This window comes from Prionailurus bengalensis, chromosome E2 (genome assembly GCF_016509475.1).
Source record: "Prionailurus bengalensis isolate Pbe53 chromosome E2, Fcat_Pben_1.1_paternal_pri, whole genome shotgun sequence".
NCBI classification, from domain to species: Eukaryota; Metazoa; Chordata; class Mammalia; order Carnivora; family Felidae; genus Prionailurus; species Prionailurus bengalensis.
In genome coordinates this window covers 42,973,636-42,989,447 of record NC_057352.1, presented here as the reverse complement: position 1 = coordinate 42,989,447, position 15,812 = coordinate 42,973,636, and positions in this window count along the sequence as shown.

The following is a 15,812-nucleotide window of genomic DNA, read 5'->3' as shown; positions in this document are numbered from 1 at the left end:
ATCTGACCACTGACAGTTACTAGAAATGGTTACCGGTTGGTAGGTTGAGAAAGACTGAGAACCAAGACACCAGATAACCCCTCAGTCCCTTGTATTGTGGGATTCCAGTTATCCCCTGCTTCCTTATTATCGTAAGGCAAGTACAGTCCTTCCCTGGAGGCAGAGACCAGAAATGCCACTTGGAGCCCTGAGAATGTAGTCTTCTGGAAGCGAGACACACTGGTTTACCTGGAGAGCCTGGCCAGCCCACCTGGACCCGAGGACATGCCTGCCATAATACCGCTCCTGTCAGACTTGCATCTGGTTTGACGTTTATACTGCCACTCACCCTTGGCCCTTTCAGGAAGTTTTCTGGTAAGTCAGAATTTGCGATATCTCTCTTCCTGGATATTGAGAAGGCTGTTTCAGACTGAAAGTAAAGATAACTCTAAGGCATTCTAAATAAATGTGCGTAAGTTTTATTTTTAGGTTTTGTATAGATAGTTCATTTGGGGTGACAAAGGGTCATCCTTAAGGACAGAGTCAGCACAGTTTAATCACTTCATCTGCAGGCATTTATGGGTGCCTGAGGTGACTACTGGAGGCACACAGATGGCTGCCCCCACCACACCTTCCTGAGAGAAATTACATCACCCTGCTAAGTCTGAAACCACAGAATTTTTTTTTAAGTTACCACACACAACAATTCCAAAGTAAAAATGTATCTTTGAGGATTTTGTGTGCACTGGAGCTTTCGTTTAGAGGCGGTAGCTAGCTCAGTCACCAACATATGATGGCTAGCCCAAGAACCCCAGCCAGTCTCCCAGTGCTTCTTGTCTCAAGGTCTTAAAAGAAGAAAAATGAAGGAAAAGTTCTGATCTCTCCTTAAGAAAGGAAAAGCAGCAGCTCAGCTGTCATTTTCTGAGGAAATTTAAAAAGATTCAGCCTCAGTCAAAACCAAGCAAATAAGAATTAAAACAAGGTACTGGTTTTTGTCAAACAACCTGACAATCATTTAAACAGATTAGTACTTCATGTTGGTGAGTAGGCATTGCCTTCTGGGCAGGTAGGAGTGTAAATTGAGGCTACCCAATGGACAGATTTTTGATCCGCTAATTCTACTTCTTTTTTTTTAATGTGTTTTATTTATTTTTGAGACAGAGAGCATTAGCGGGGGAGGAACAGAGAGAGAGGGAGACATAGAATCTGAAGCAAGCTCAGGGTCTGAGCTGTCAGCACAGAGCCCTACTCGGCGTTCAAACCCATAAACCTTGAGATCATGACCTGAGCTGAAGTTAGACAGCTTAACTGACACAACCACCCAGGTGCTCCAATTCTACTTACTTTAATTTACCCTAAATAGACAGTCAAAGGTAAACATTAGAAATTTTCTTTTTCTTTTCTTTTGAGAGAGAAAGAGGGCGCAAATGAGTGAGGGGCAGAGAGAGAGAGAGAGAAAGAGAAATTTTCTACAGTAAACATACACATATATTACTCCATCTGGCATTTCTTGTATAATCCAGAAGAAGAAAGAGGAGGAAGAGGGAGAGAAGCAGCAGCAGCACCAGCAGCAAAGCTATATTTTAAAAAACAACCACAGGCCTAACCGGAGTAGGGAGTTAGATCCCTTGGATGATTCTGGCAAAATTCCCTGATTTTATAGCCATACAAATAGGGGCTTCCGTGGAATGTTAGGAAAGCTGGATCTGAGATTATCTTGTGTCAGGAGGAACTGAGAGAGTAGCAGATAGCTTTTTGTCCAACTGTCAAAACTATACATCTAGGCCCAATATCTGTAAGAGTTTGTAAAAACCCCAGATATCTTTCTTTGTGGCCGAGCAGACATGCTTCCCCTTGGAGCAGTTCTGTGACCTTAGTGCTCCCCAGTGCAACTGAATAAACCCAGAAAAGCCTTCCTGCTGATCTGAGCACATCTGTGCCCTCCGACAGTCGTCTCACAGACCAGTGTCATCCTAAATCAAGTAATTCAACTTTACCACCTCTGGCCAAACAGGTGACTTTTCCTGGCACTGTCTCCTCCTGCATTGACCACGCACATGGACACACGTGTGTGTACGCACCCCCCCCCCCCCGCCTCCCCAGGGCCCCTTTTCCTTCAGAGGGAATGGTAACGGTAACCATTCCCTGCAGAGCAGCAACCTCAAGGACATATTTCACAAGTCTTGAGGATGATAGTGACAAAGGCTTGGGAATTTTTTTTTAATGTTGTATTTATTTTTTAAGAGACAGAAAGAGACAGAGTGTGAGCAGGGAAGGGGCAGAGAGAGAGCGAGACACAGAATCGGAAGCAGGCTCCAGGCTCTGAGCTGTCAGCACAGAACCTGACTTGGGGCTCGAACTCGTGAACTACAAGATCATGACTGAGCTTAACCAACTGAACCACCCAGGCGCCCCATGGGAATTTTTAAAAAACACAAATCTTGTCTCAGCCCTCCTCTCAAACCTGCTCTGAAGCAACAGAGCTTGCGGGCAATTAGGAAGCCTCAAAGTGGTTGTGTTAAGCTCCTAGCTCATAGAGCCAAAGCTAAAGATTTCCCTTCACTAGAGGAGGATGGGCAGACCCTTTGGGGGAAATACAACCTGTGTTTCAGTCTCTTTAACGCTTCTCCAAACGCAGATCAATGTCTTTCACCTGTTTGACAGATCAGCTGCACCCAAGGCTCTGATGATGTAGGCCAGAGGTCTTCCCCTGTGACCCCAAAATAATTATTCCCTTTTCCACCATCATCCTACAGCTGTCTCTACTCAGACTTGACCACTGGCAGGCCCAGAATTTTCCATCGTCCTCAAGTCCCAAGCCTAAGACCCAGTTCTGGCACTTACTTGCTGTGTGATCCTGGCCCAGTCACTTACTTCCTCTCTCTGAGCCTCTGTAGAGCTCCTTGCTTGGAAGGGGCAATTTTGTGGGCCTTGTACTTGTCACTAGCACTCCAAGTTGCCTATGACTCATATTCTTTCTTGAAAGTAAATTGGGAATGGAGCAGAAGAACAGCTCAAGGGGTCTGGTGTGGGCAAGAGGAGGCAAGAGGAAGTTGGAAGACAGCCCTGGAGCCCCTGGAGGCGCATGGTTTTCCTGCTTTCTCTTGAAGCTGCAGGGTATGGAATAGGTTCAGTCAGCAAGCAGTGGTCCTGTGGCGTGGCTTGTGCTACCCTATGACATTGTCCAAGAAACTGAGGGTGCCCAGCTGCTGCTGTGTGCCATCCCTGTGGAGGTCCCACCCCCGGTACCTGGAGCACCCTTTTCAGGCCCAGGGGCAACTCCTTGAGCGACCAGAGAACACAGTGAGCTAGGTTCAGGGGTGGGGGGTGCAGTGTCACCTAAGCAATTGTCCCCAGCATCCAACAAGATGCCAAATGTGGGGTTGGAAAGGCCAGGAAGGAGCTATTAGGACAGAACAGAACATCAAATGAAAAACCAGATTACAAAAGAGAGTTTGGTTTTGATAATAACGATATTTCATGTATGCATTTCTTCTCCTCTTTTTTCCTTTGTGCATGCCTCTTCGCGTGCAAAGAAAAATCTAGCAGGACACATGCCGACAGTTAACAATGCTTATCTCTGGGTCATGAAACTTTCACATTCTTTCCTTTTCCATGTATTTCTTTATATGCTTTTTTTTCTTTTTTAACATGCAGCATGTATTTAATAATCAGGAAAACCCCCAATAATGTCTGTCCTACACACTTACACCTAAGAGTGGGAGAGAAGAAGGCAGAGTGGGCTGTTCTGGGGCAAGGGAGGCAGCTAGGGAGAGGGGTGGGGACCAGAGGGCTATTTTATGTCTGGAAATCAGGGAAGGTTCCTCTGATAAGATAGGCTTTGGAGAGAGATCTGAAGGAAGTTAGAGAGTGAGCCTGGCCTATCTGGGAAAGAGCATTCCATGGAGAGAGAACGGTAAGGACAAAGGTCTTCACCTTGTGAACCAAGGGAAGGGCTTGAATTTTATGGCCAGGGCTGCCTGCCCCGTCTCCAACCCTTGGGCCAGAGCTGGAAAGAACTTGAGATCATCTCACCCATGCCTTCTGAAAGTGTGCTCCATGGAGCACCATCCCAGAAAATGTTTTGAGAGAAAAGAACCATGTCTCTACTACCCACCCCTGGAAGAGATTCACAATGAACAACTTAGTTAAGGCCCTGAGAAATGGTGCAGTGAAAGGAATTCATCCAACTTTATTGCAGCAATTCCAAACATTTCCCCATGAACCTCCTTTTTGCTCTAAAATCCCATCTAACAGAACCCATGTACTTCATGAGATGCCCATATATCCGAAGCACAAAATAAAGTCCAGAAACCTGAACTGACTTCACCAGGTTCCTGGGGGTTCCACTTTAAGCTTGTGGCTAAGAAGAGTCTGGGTCCTACTCTCTGGACTCACTTCCAAGCCATTCTTCTAGAAACTTTCCACATTTAATAGCCTGAGGGGCCAATTTGAGCTTCTCTGAAGCCAGAGGAAGAGTTCTCCTGAGGGAAGACAGTTACCCTCTCAGCATACTGTATTTTTGTTTAGTCATCTTTTTATTTTAATTTTTTTAATTTTTCTAATTTACTTATTTGTTTTTGAGAGAGAGAGAGAGAGCGTACACACAAGTGGGGGAGGGGCAGAGAGAGAGAGAAAGAGAGGGAGACACAAAATCCAAAGCAGGCTCCAGGCTCTGAGCTGTCAGCGCAGAATCTGACTTGGAGCTTGAAATCCTGAACTGTGAGATCATGACCTGAGCCGAAGTCAGGTGCTTAACAAACTGAGCCATCCAGGCCCCTCTTGAGCATTTCTTTCCAAAAGACAAGAGCCTCCTCTAGCACAAAGCACCCCTTGTAATGTGGTGGTTTCAGAGGCTGGACTGTGGGTCAGGCAGACATGAGAACCCCAGTGCTGTCATTAACCGGATGCATGACTTGGGCAACGGACCTCAGTCAAATTTAGAGCCTCTGTATCTCCATCTGCTGAATGGGGGCAGCCATTCCCATGTATGTTGTGGGGGCATATCCCTCCTTCTAGCTGTATAGTGACTACAGAATGGGGGCAGAAAGGAGTATGTGAGGGTGCTGAAGCAGAGCTGTCCTCCTTTCTTGGCTCTGAAGCTATTTCTGTCTGAAGAACTAGGACCTGTCAATGTAATCAGGGCACCCCCATCCCCAGGCTATGCTGGAGACTGGGTCAAATTTAATTCAGCCTTTTATTTTCACACTTACTGTCGATTCCCAGGGCAAAGCCCCTGCTGTTCCCCCCTTCCCCGGAATGCCCTCCCCATCCTCCATAACTTTGGCAAACAGTGGGGCCATTACCTCAGGCCTCCACATGCCCTTTCCCCAAGAGCCCAGTGGTGCTCAGTGGCACTGACAAGTTCACCCAGCTTCACCCAGCACTGGAGGCCCTGGACAGCAGAAGAAGCAAGAGCTTAGGGTGTCAAGCAAAGCAGGAGCACAAACAGCAGCAAAAATATTTTAAATATTTTGACAAGTGGTAACCGGCTGGGCAAGGGTTCTTTCCTAGCTTGGCTAGGCTGGGCTCTTGCTAGTGAATACGAAGATGGACCAGAGACCAAGCTACAGGCTCACACGTGGCCACAAGGGGGCGTAAATACACTGCAGGAAGCGCCTGAGCATCTCACTGCCTAGAGCTGGTGGAGGGAGTGTGTGTGTGTGTGTGTGTGTGTGTGTGTGTGCACACTTGTATGCATCGTTCCACATTGCTTATTGTGATACTGTCATTAGTGGGAAGACCGACTAATGCCTTTCAAGGGGCCCGGAGAGTGGTGGCATAGGCTTGGCTCCAAGGCAGGCCAATCTGGCCCCAGCTCCAACTATGTGACCTGGAGCAAGTATCTCAATCTGATCCTCAGTATCTCATCGGCAAAATGGGAATAAGAATGGTACCCACTTCAAAAGGTCTTGGGTCAATTCAGGAAATGAGTTAATTGAGTCAATTCATGAAAAAAAACCCACAATTCACGGATTGTGCTCACTGGTGGGTCATGCCACAGGCACATGGAGCATGTTCTCAGGGAGTCCAAAGGAAGGTGCCTTAAAATAATCGGTTAGTTCATATTTTATTAAAATAAAAGTGTGATGAGAGAAATCAGAATTATGTTTACCTTCCTTATAGTTACCTATCAGTTTAGTATCATCTTGGACTGTTCTTATATTTAATTACATATGTGAAGGCCCCATAATCCTTTCAGTGTGTGGCTTAGATGGGTTTTCAGCTCATGGAGGCCCCCATTGGGGCTGCAGCTGATGGGGTCCCCTATGTCTGTTAGGAGGTGCAGTTCCTGAGGGGGCTCAGAGTAGTTGAGCAGGTATCCATGCAGGGCCCAGGAAAGTGTAGGTCCTGTGGCCTCCTCCGAAGGAAGACTCAATGATAGGTAGCAAAGTCCACAGAGGATCTGCAACCCTCCATCTTTAGGACCGACCTACTCCCTCAGGAGCTGCCTACGGAGAGGATCTACCTTATAGTCCCCCGTTAGTTCTGTCACCTGGGCCCTTACTTCCTTCAGGCTCTGCCCAACCCTCGACCCTGTGCCCTACTCAGGTGCCCCTCCCTGTGGTTCTTTGACCTCCAGATGGCCTCCTCTTTTGTCCCCTAGACTTGTGGTACACCCCAGAGAGTATGTAGGGCATCTAGGGGGCAGTTGTCACATGGTTGGGGAGAACCCTGGCATTTGGGGTTGTCAGGGGTGCTAGAAGTCCTACAGGACAGTTTTGCATAACAAAAGATTATCTGAGACCTGCCCTACCTTTGAACATCTCACCTGGATATTCAAACAGGTGAAGAATCTGTTTATCTTCATCTGAGCCTGCAACATTGTTCCTTTTTTAACATTCTTTTTTTAGGGGCACCTGAATAGCTCAGTCGGCTAAGTGTCCGACTTTGGCTCAGGTCATGATCTCACAGTTCCTGGGTTCGAGCCCTGTGTCAGGCTTTGTGCTGACAGCTCCGAGCCTAGAGACTGCTTTGCATTCTATGTCTCCTTTGTCCTCTGCCCCTCCCCCACCCACACCCTGTCTCTCTCTCACACACTCTCTCTCAAAAATAAACATTAAAAAATACTTTTTAATTCTTTTTTAAAACTGAAGTATAGTTGATTTACAATGTTTCATTTGTGCAACATGGTGAACAAATCTATACATTCCGTTATGCTCACCACAAGCTTAGAACCATCTATCATCATAGTACACTATTACAATACCATTGACTATATTCCCTATGCTCTGTGTTTTATCCCTGTGACTTATTCATTCCATGCAGCTTTGTTCCATTTTATTTGGAAACACAGAGTAATGCTTGCACAGTTTTAATATATAGTGAATTATTGTACTTAATGTTGCCTGGAATTTTACCACTTATGCCTAATTTGAGCATTGTTCCACTCATAATCTTAAGAGACAAAATGTTACCTCCTATGAGTTAAAATATGATGACTTAGGGGCACCTGGGTGGCTCAGTTGGTTGAGTGTCTGACTTTGGCTCAGGTCATGATCTTGCAGTTCATGAGTTTGAGCCCCACATCAGACTTCGTGGTGACAGAGCCGGGCCTGCTTCGGATTCTGTCTCCCTCTCTCTCTCCCCCTCCCCTGCTCACTCTCTCTCTCTCAAAAATAAATAAACATTAACACATTTTAGAATGTGATGACTTATAAAATATTGTACAATGAATACACAAATTTTTCAAATTCAGTGAGTAGATGGGATATTTTCATGTCTGTTCTAAAAAATAGAGGAGTTCACTGTCTGGGAAAATCATATCCTGAAGGCAGCAATACTCATGTCCCTCAGGCTGGAATGAATTCGTAGTTGCCATGTTCTGAGGCTTCTGAATATAGGTACAAGCCTCAGAAGACCTCATCACAACCTTGTGAGCTAGCATTTATGTTCTGAAACACCTATTATTTTATTGAAAATTATGCTTTTTGCACATATAAACATGTATTATAAAGGGCTGTCCTTTATATTACAACTAAGGCATCAAAGTAATTTTTTGGAATCAAGTGTGTAGATAAATTGTATTTTCTTTGATTTTCACTGAAGGCTCATAGTAGGAGGTATTGCATTTATTATTATAAAAAGTAGGCTCTGGAAAAAAAAAAAGTAGGCTCTGAGAATCTTGCAGACATAAATCCAGAAACTAAAGAGGTTTCTGGAATGAATGATTTCATTTATTTGAAGTTCAAAACCAGGGGCGCCTGGGTGGCGCAGTCGGTTGAGCGTCCGACTTCAGCCAGGTCACGATCTTGCGGTCCGTGAGTTCGAGCCCCGCGTCGGGCTCTGGGCTGATGGCTCAGAGCCTGGAGCCTGTTTCCGATTCTGTGTCTCCCTCTCTCTCTGCCCCTCCCCCGTTCATGCTCTGTCTCTCTCTGTCCCAAAAATAAATAAACGTTGAAGTTCAAAACCAGACAAATGTAATTTATGCTATTAGGAGTCAGGATGGTGAGTACTTTTGGGAGGTAGGAACTTGATGAAGATGCAGGGGTGGGGGGGTGCTGGAGATGTGTTATTGCTGACCTAAGTGCTGATTCCATAGGTGTGTGCAGACTGTGAAAGTTCATCAAGCATATGTACTTCTCTGTATATATGTTGTGCTTCAATTAAAACAAAAACAAAAAGTTACATCACCAGTAATGAGACAAATCAGCATCATCTACCTAAGAACAACGTGGGAACCTTTCTTGTGATATTCCTATGAAAACCAAATAACTCGAGTCTCCTCATGAAGAAACACCCGACAAACCAAGCTGAGGGACATCCTACTACTAACTGGCCTGTACCCTCTGATCATACCAATGTTGTGAAAGACAAAGACAGAGGAACTGACCAAAGAAAAGGACACTAAATGGACTGGACAACTGAATGCAAGGTATGATCTGGGATTTTTTGTTGTTATTGTTACAAAAGACATTATTGGGACAATTAGCACAGTATGAATAAGGTACGTTGATTGGATAATAGCAACATAACAATATTGGGGCGCCTGGGTGGCTCAGTCAGTTGCACATCTGACTTCAGCTCAGATCACGATCTCAGGGTTCGTGGTTTCGAGCCCCGTGTCAGGCACTGTCAGCCTGCTTTGGATTCTGTCTCCCTCTCTCTCTGCCCCTCCCCACCTTGCGCGCTCTCTCTCTCTCTCAAAAATAAATAAACATTAAACAATTTTTTCCAAAAAATTTTTTAAAAATGTAAAAAAATGATAACATAATAATGTTAATTTCCTGCTTTTGATTCTTATACTGTGGTTATATAAGAGAATGTCCTCATTTTTAGGAAAGCCACTGGCAAAAAAAATGTATACATATGGAGAGAGAGAGGGAGAGAGAGAAAGCAAATGTGATAAAATGGGGGGTCCAGTACCAGTCTATAGTATATTCACTGTATTATTTTTTAAACTTTTCTTAAGTCTGAAATTATGCTAAAGCAAAAAGGTTTTGGGGTGGGGGTTCTGAGTCTGCTAGTGGAAACCCTAAACATTGGCTATTCCTGTTCCCATGGCGGCAACCCCAGTTTTCCCGGGTGTCAGTGTGAAAAGGGGCAGAAAAAGAAAATTCCGAAGCCTGACATTTCCTGACATGGCTAAGTCCTGTGTGCCACGGGCACTGAGGGTCCATCTCTAGAGGCCTCAGCTTTACAGCAAGGGCTTAGTAAATTTGGCTGAGGTTGATCAAGCTCTTGCCTGCAGCCAGACACCTGGCTTTCTTTCCTCAGCATGACCTCTGACCTCAGGGAGCCCTGGGATTGAGGGAGGCGCCCCCCACGGCTGTAGAGCTGGCTGCTGCTGCCCTGATCTGAGCCCCCAGGAGTGGCTGGAGCCACCACAGGCACCAGCTAAAGCAGCCAGATTGGCGCAGACTCCTCCACCCCCAACCTGGGGTCATGGGGCCCATGTGGTCAGCTCTGCACCTAGTAGACCTGAGCTGCACAGGAGTGAGGAGCTCCCCTCCAGGTCCCTTTGCCTGCCCCAGAAACCACAGGCTTCCAGATTTAGTGCTGGGGCCGGGGCTTCAAAGGCTTGGCTGCCCCCAAAATACCTTTTCAGCTCACCTGCCTCTGCCTCAAATTATACCATTAGAGCTCTGCCCTCCTAGGAGAGAAATCACTTCCAAGCACTGACTTCTAAAGTGCAGTGCAGACAATGACCCTTTGTCCTATGGGTCATAGTTCACGGAATTGGGTATGTGAAACACATGGAATTGCTTATTTTCTATAAATCATTTCAATCCAGCTCTGAGCCCCCATTACATCGGGCTGGCTGGAAATTCAGCCCAGGTATTCTCCTGTCACACTGATGGGCAAAGGTCTGGGGCTCTTGGGAGATTCTTCCAGTCATCTGTCCCTGCCGGTTTGGGCCCAGCATCACGCCCCTTGCAATTTAGGGGGCACATGGGGTGACCCACATCCTGGGATCCAGAGCTGTCTGCCCCCCAGCTTGGCCATGGCTTGGCTCTACTTCTGGGAAATCTGCTTTCTCTCCTCCCTCAAGTCCTCCCACTGATACATTTTACAGATGGGGAACTGAGGTGGAGAGAAGAGGTCACACGGAAGACTGAAAAGGAGGTGATAAGATCATTCCCCCATAAGGTGTTACTGCCTCCCAAGGGAGGCATTTCATCAGGGGACCATGTCAACTGAGCACTGAAGCTCAACTGGCAAGATTTCAGACTCCGCAACAGGTAAGCACAGAGTTATTCTGTGTAGGGACCTTTCTGCGAAGTAAGACTCTCCTGATGAGCACTGGACCAGGAGTCATAAATCCTTGCTCTCCCACCGACTTACTTAGGCAGACTCTGTTCCTTCTTTGGGCCTCAGTTGTTCTATCTGTATAGGGAGATCAGAACAGGAATTCTTTTGGTGTGGATACTCTGGGATTCCCTGGGCAGCTTACTGATCCTTACCATGGCTTCCTCTGATTGAAAAAGTCATACCTTCTAAACTCTACTCCTGAACACTCATGAACAGTAGCAGCGGCAGCAAGGACCCAGTTCCCAGTTCCCCAGGGAGGCCTGGGTAGCTGGAGAGATACGACTGTGTGCCCTCAGGGGATACCCATGCCCAGAGCAACCAAGGAGTTGTCACTCACAGCAGGACTTGAGAGAGGAGGAGGAGGAGGAGCAGCTTGTTCCTGAAAACCTGAGGGATCCCTGGGAGCCCAGGTCACCCTGGAGCCTCTGTGTCCCTATGCCTTTCCTGCAGTGCCTATCCCGAGAGAGTAACTCATTGGGTCTAAAGAGTCACCTGCTCACCCTCCCACATTTCTGCAGATGAAAACATTTGAGCTGCAACTGGAGGGATTTAGATTAGACTCACAGATGGCCAAGCCAAGAACGACCAGGGTCCAGGAATGAGTCCCTTCTGCAGGGCCAAGGAGGGCAGCTGGAGGAGGTAATGAATTGTACCTGTCAGAATTTGCACTTGAGCCTGTGTTAGAAGGTGGATTCAGGCCAAATGATGCCTAGTGCTTTCTGAGCCTCAGAGAGAATCCTCTTCCTCCAATCCAGGAGGCCCTCAGCTCCTGCTCTAGACCTCCAGTAGCTCCTCATGGCACCCGGATATAAAGGTAAACTTTGAGGCCTTCAGAGCCTGGGGAGCCCTGTGTCTCCAGCCACACATCCCCTCTTTGTTGATACCTGCTGGGTGATAGCCAGGCCTTCTTCTCTCTGTCTGGTAAATGTTCACTGCTGCTGAGGCTTCTGTGCCTCTGCTGTGATGCCAACTACTTTGGCTTTGGACCCCTCTTCCAGGAAGCCCTCTCAAACTAACCAAGTCTCTTCGACCAAGCCAGGACTCTTCCCAGAGACACTACCACCTTCCCCTACCCTTGACGGTCTTTTGTAGTCAATTCCTTGCTGAAGGTCTTGGCCTTTCCCTCAGAGGAACAGCGAAGGTCCTGCAGGGTGACCCGGGGCAGGGCCAGCCAGGCTGGAGGTTTCCTGGAGGTGGAAGGCCCCAATAGAGGGAGCCAATTTGGCATCAAATGTTCTGAAACTGCCCTTGTGGAGGACACAGGCTCGGAGCAGATCTGACTCATTCCGGCCACCACCTTGCCTGGCTACAGACCCTGCCAGAGGGCCTATTTGGATACCGTGCTAGCAGATGGCCCTGCAAAGGGAAACATCTGTTTTCGGCTAGGCTATCCAATATGGTAGCCACTGGCCACATGTGTTCTTAGGCACTTGAAATGTAGCTACTGTGAATCAAGATATGCTATGAGTGTAAAATACACACTGGATTTCAAAAACTTAGCACAAAAAATAATGTAAAATATCTCATTAATTTTTATATATGGATGACATGTTGAAATGATAATATACTTTGGACATAAGTTAAATAAGATATATTGTTCAAATTAAATACACTTGTTTCTTTTTACCTTTTAAAACAGAGCTACTAGAAAATTTTAAATTACATATGTGGCTCACATTATATCATGTCTGTTTTATAGAGGAGAACACAAACTTTTGAGGGCTTGAGTGACATATGGTGCAAAGGCCGGTGCATCTGCCCTAAGTGTGTGAGCAGAAAAGCTTCCAAAAGGGATGCATTCCCCAGCCCCTGCCTCTGGCTGCAGGCCAGATACCATCCGTGCTCACAGAATCACATTCTCCCTTCCCCTCAGAGTCTTGACCAACCAGGGGTTCATTTTGCCCTTGAGGGTGAGATCAGAGTTGATGTTGTGACACATGGACATGGGGGGACACAGCCCAAGGTATCCAGGATGGGCAGATACTGTTATCTCACCTTCCTTCCATCCTTAGGTCAGCTCTGGCTGCAGCCAAGGCCTGCATCCTGCTCCAGGCCCCCTTAGCTTGGACATGAGTCCAAGGGGACATGAGCCCCCACCCCCACCAGACATCAGCTCTGACAACAATGCTGTCAGCTTACCTTGCAGCCTTCACCTCAGACCTGTTTCTGTCCATATCCCCAACCTTTGCTCAGACCACAGATCACTGTCCCCATAGATGAGCCCTTGGGCAGATAGTGTCCCCAGCCAGTCCTATGGGGACCTCTCAGACCCCTGCAGCAATAGCAGCTCTAGAGGTAACTGGGATTGGGAGCAGATCCTCTGCAGACAGAGCTCCAGGGGGCTGGGTCTTTACAGCCACCCCATCTCCCGAGGCCCGGAGAAGGGAGACCCAGGGCCTGCATCCTCCAGCTTTGGAGGGAAGTCTATGCCCCTAGCCTGGGCACAAAGTCTATGCTGTGGCCACTGGCGTGGGCTACCCTGGATACCAGGGAGGGCTGTCTGGGAACCTGGGAGCGAGCAGAGCCTATCTTGTCTTGAGTGCTCTGAATGTGCCCTGCATCAGCTTCAGGAGGCAATCTTGTCCTGGGTGAGGATTCAGGACACAGTCCTGGGTCCCTTGAGGCCAGGTTTGCTGGAGGCATTTGGGATCCAGCTGGGGCATCCCATTTGGATGTAAAAGGGTCAAATCTTGGGCTGTGATCATAAGGAGGCCACTTTTGATTTTAAAATAGTTTTAAATTAAAAAACAAATTAAGGGAAAAGATTTAAGGAGTGAGGATTCTTGGCAGCCTTGGGATAATTACTATAAAGCCAGCTCCCATTTCTCAAGTCCTCTTTGGTGCCAGGCCTGTCTTGCCACCATGCCCGCGAGGGGCTGGCCGAGGTCCCTGGCATTGCCAGCAGCGTCAGTCCTGTTGTTTCAACTCCACGTGGCCGCCACCGTGCCCATCCCTCCCTCCCGTGGGTGGGCCCAGTTGCTGTGGCACAGAGCAGGAGAGTTGTGGGACAGATTCAGGTTCAAATCCCACTCTGCCACTTGCCTAGTTAACCCTCCCCCAGGCACATCATCACTGTCCGTAAAACGGGGGGTGAAGACAGTTCTTGTATCCTAGGGAGAGAGTCAGTCATCTGCCCCTGGCCCTTGGCCTGTCTTAAGAGGAAGCTTTACTAGCATTACTTTTCTTTTTTTTTTTTTTAATGTTTTATTTATTTTTAGAGACAGAGAGCAGGGGAGGGGGAGAGAGAGAGGGAGACAGAGGATCCCAAGTAGGCTCTACGCTGACATACTGCCACGCTGACAGTGAGGCTCGAACTCACCAGCTGTGAGATCATGGCCTGAGCCAAAGTCAGATGCTCAACCCACTGAGCCACCAGGCACCCCACTAGCATTGCTTTTCTGCTGCTGCCTGCCCCCAAGCTGAGCAAACACCGTCCTCCAGACACCACCCTTCTTAATGTCTCCGGAAACCTGGAGGGAGAAAATGGCCCTTAGATCGGGCCAGGGGTGCCTGTAAGGGCAAAGCTGTGCCTGGCCTCCCATCAAAGGGCTCTGTCCCTTCTGTTCTTCAACTTCAACCCAGTCTGGAGACAGATTTGTCCTGAGCGTGGGAGTGAGAAGGGTCAACAGAACAAGCCTCTCCCTTCCCTGTATCCCTGGCTGGAAGCTGAAAGTCTAAGACCCAGTTTCTTCCTCTCCTTGTGGCCTCACCCAAAGTCCAGAAGTACCTCATAACCCAGGAGGGCCCTTCTGGTAATAGTGACAATGACAGGACCTGTGGTGAAGTGAGCAGACAGATGTGTCACCAGCCTCTCCAATCTCAGCAGCTCAGCCTTCTTCCCAAGGTTGTTCACACGGGTCCTCAGCCGTCTCTCCAAAGGCCCTGAACCAGTGCCCCCTCAGCAGTATATCTCTCTGCTTCCTGTTTGCTGTCCTCCCTCACTCCTCAGCCTCCAGGCTGCCTGCTGCCTTCCCTACCCATCTGTCTGGGTTGCAGTGATGACTGGGTCTCTAAATCCACCTGGGCACTTTCCTTAGGGAGCCCTCCAGATTTGGGCTGGACTAGGGTGAGGCAAGGAGGCCGTTAGGGTACAAATTTCAGAAGATGCCCACTCTCAGGGGCATCTTATAAATGCAGGATTGAGCCTGAGGGTGCATACCTCTTTAATTTTGCTCCCTAGCCTCATCCTCACCCCAGCCCTGCCTCAGACTCCTCAGCAGTCCCCAGCATGTCCCTTTCCCCTAGATGTGTTGGGCCCTACTCTGTGACTTTTCTCCTACCTCTCAGCAGCTCCTCCTCAGGGGTTCGTAGTGTTCCTCCTCTGGCCATCCTGGGCCCCCTCCCCTCCAGCACCTTAGGACATTTCAAAGCAGCCTGACTCTCTACCTCTCTCCTGGCTAACACCCCAACATCACACCAGTTCCTAGCATTCCTCAGCTAGGGCCCTGTGAATCCTATGTCCACCCTGGTCAGCTCCTGCCCAGGCTCCCCAGCCCATGTGGAGGTCCTGCCCTTGGACCCCCTCTTCCTCTCTGATAGCCAAACCCTGTCTTTGTGCTTTACCTCCTAAACTTGTCTCATCCAGTCCCACCGCTCCCCACCTCTACCACCCCGTCTCCTCTTTCCTGGCTACTGGCCACCACCTTCTCCCTGCTGCTACTTCTGCCTGCTCATCTACACTCTTCAGGGATCTTCCCCCTTTGCCCTTCTGGCTCTTCCCAGCCTATACCCAAGACTCTTTATGACTCCCATTAGCCTTGGGAGGGGCCCAGGCTCTCCCCCAGGCCTCCAGCCCCCCCGGTCCTTTTCAGTTTTACACTCTGGGCTCTCTTTCATCTTTGAGTTTGCACACCTACTCTCCCCTTGGCTTCCAACTTACTGATCCTTTATATCTGCCTTGGAATACTGGCTGGAATTTAATTTCTTCACCAGATGAGGTACCCCCCCCCCTTTTCTGGCCCTCTATATAACCCTCACCTGCTCATACTGATGTCCCTCCCCACATACTGTGCTTGACTTATCACCATCAATTCCTCCCAATGTCTACAACAGTACTTGACATAGCACAGGTACTCAGTGGG